The sequence below is a fragment of the Polypterus senegalus genome, chromosome 11 (assembly GCF_016835505.1).
Source record: "Polypterus senegalus isolate Bchr_013 chromosome 11, ASM1683550v1, whole genome shotgun sequence".
NCBI classification, from domain to species: domain Eukaryota; kingdom Metazoa; phylum Chordata; class Cladistia; order Polypteriformes; family Polypteridae; genus Polypterus; species Polypterus senegalus.
Genome location: NC_053164.1, coordinates 586,167 through 588,666, shown reverse-complemented (window position 1 = coordinate 588,666; position 2,500 = coordinate 586,167). Strand labels below are relative to the sequence as shown.

At 38.7% G+C, this 2,500-nt stretch overlaps 1 long non-coding RNA gene across 1 annotated transcript in view; it reads left to right on the top strand.

Annotated features, from left to right (window-relative positions):
• Window positions 1-2,500, top strand: part of LOC120538642 — a 17,277-nt gene that overhangs the window by 1,570 nt on the left and 13,207 nt on the right. The window contains exon 2 of the long non-coding RNA XR_005635487.1: window positions 2,163-2,167. This is a non-coding gene — a long non-coding RNA (uncharacterized LOC120538642). The remainder of the gene's footprint in view (window positions 1-2,162; window positions 2,168-2,500) is intronic.

Genomic DNA, 2,500 nt, shown 5'->3' with positions numbered 1-2,500 from the left:
GTTCTGTAGTTGATCTGGTATCTTATTAATGAAATATATTTCCTTAAGAATGGGGTCATCAGTTATCGCCATTTTCCCCAGAATTTTGAAGGAGGATTTCAGGATAATGGCCTCCAGTTTTATAATGCTCAAGCCTCCATTAATATTTCTGGAATATAAAATTCCATTGGTGGTGCATATGGGAAGGTGCAACCACGTTTTAACAGTCTTTCTAATAAAGGTGTCCAATTTTCTTATGACCATAAGATTCCGTTTAGTGTTGGTCAAGGAATATATTATACGCGGGATTGCGTACTGGTTAAGAATATTAACCTTTTGTACAGGCTTGAGTGCTGCCTTGCCAATACTATGACTCCACTTGACCATGTCGGGTAAGGGGTCTTCCATAAAAATACCTTTCCTTGGTTCAACCTTAATGCCAAGGTATGTTATTGGATTTTTGGAAGAGATTCTCTTCACTTCCGTGCCATCTAGTCTCCATAGATTAGTCTTTTTGACTATCATTTTACGGTTTTTCCACGTTAGGAAGAAACCTTTACATTTTGCTGGTTGGAGTCTCAATCCAGAACCTTTGCAAAATTCATTCAGGATGCTGAGATTCCATCTCATACCGCCCCAGGTATTACTCACGATGACCAGGTCATCTGCGAAGGCCAATGTAGCGATACTTGCTCCACCAAGCATAGTTCCTTTGCCTTCCGTTTCCAATTTGTGAATTAGAGGGTCTATCGCTATATTAAAGAATAGCGGGGACATGGCGTCTCCTTGTTTGACACCTCTCATGATGTTAATTTCTTTTGTGTTCCCTTCATGGTTTTCCACTGACGTGGATGCCCCATTGTACATATCTCTGAATAATGAGGAGATGTGCCCATCGAGTTTCATAATCCTTAAAAGTCTAAAAAGGTATTTATGCGATATGGTATCAAAGGCTTTCTCAAAGTCTATGAACACCATACCAAGGGGGTGGTGTTTCCTCTTATGTTCATCAATAAGCCCTTGCAGTATTTGGATGTTTTCAGAACATCCTGCCGTGTCCATAAAACCTTTTTGTCTGGGATTTAAAGAGATCCCTTCTTTCATTCTCAGATATAGAATTTTTGAAAAGATTCTTGTTACTAATGACCCAACGGTTATTGGTCGCCAGTTATTAATATTTTTGAGCTTCTGGCTGTCTAGAAATTTGGGCAAGAGAACTGTCCTAGCCTTTTTGAAGATAGGAGGAATAGCTCCTGCCAACAGCCATAGGCGATACACCTTTGTTAAAGTTGTGTTCCCGTTATTTAGGGCCAATAAATTGCCTTTATTTATCCTGTCAGGGCCGGCTGCCGAATCAGATTTAATGTGTTTAATGGCAGCTGCGACTTCCATTTTGGAAATAGGCGAGATGAAGGCCAGGTTTCCAATAGAGTTAGCTGGAATAAAAAAGGGGTTGTAAATCGACTCATCTTTAACGCCCCAGATGCCATTGAAGTGGTTGTATATTTTATCCTGGTGATTGACACATTTTGTACGTGATATACCATCTAGTATCTCCGAGGCCAAGTGACCTCTATCCTTCAAATATAAGGTTTGTGTCCTCTTGTAGCGATACTTTAAGAATTCTCTTGGGTATTTTCTTGTTCAGAGTAGGATTAGGAGTGGATCTGGGCTTGTCCATTTCAATGTTCTTAGGATTGTCAAATCCTTTAAGTAAGAGATAAGTGGCTTCCTCTAACCACTTCTTTTTGTCAGCGGGGTTTTCAAAGGTATCCTTCATAATTTCCGCCAGGTTTAGATTCATGCAATCATCAATAAGTATACTCTGACGAAGAATGGGTAAGGCCATATTAATTTCCTCCGCTTCCAATTCAGAGATAGTGAGCGAAAATTTTTCCATCTCTGTGTTACTTTCAGACATACCATGGTCAATATCGTCGGTCACAGCCATATCACTTTCAAAGTGTCTGTGTCTTTTATGCTGGCTGAGGCCCCTTTGAGTTTTAAAATGATTGTCACATCTAATACATTTGAGGCGATTTTTTGTATTACTTTTCTTCTTTGTGCCACATCTTGCATGGTGGCATATTATAGAATGGTATATTTGGCTTGTCTTATTGCATTTTTTTGCATCTAAAGAAGATGGAAACTTCATGAAGCTTTAGATTGTAATGTTTAACAAGCCTTAGTAGTGATCTTATGTGTTGACCACAAATCATGCAATAGTACACTTCCTGTGGAATAGAGATCACCAGGGATTCCATCGTATCAATTTCCAGAAATCACGTCCAATCTGTAAACAAGAGGAGAGGAAAATAATTAGATTGGAGTATATATTTCATCATAATATATTATAACATGTATACTTATTATTATTATTATTATACATAATTACAGGATTGGGATTACGCCATATGTCATGTCGTAGTGGAGACTAGTGTGGCATCTTAATTAGCTCCTTCTACTTAGATAATCTGGGGACATGTCCAACCAGCACATCTTTGTACCCAATCTTTACAAC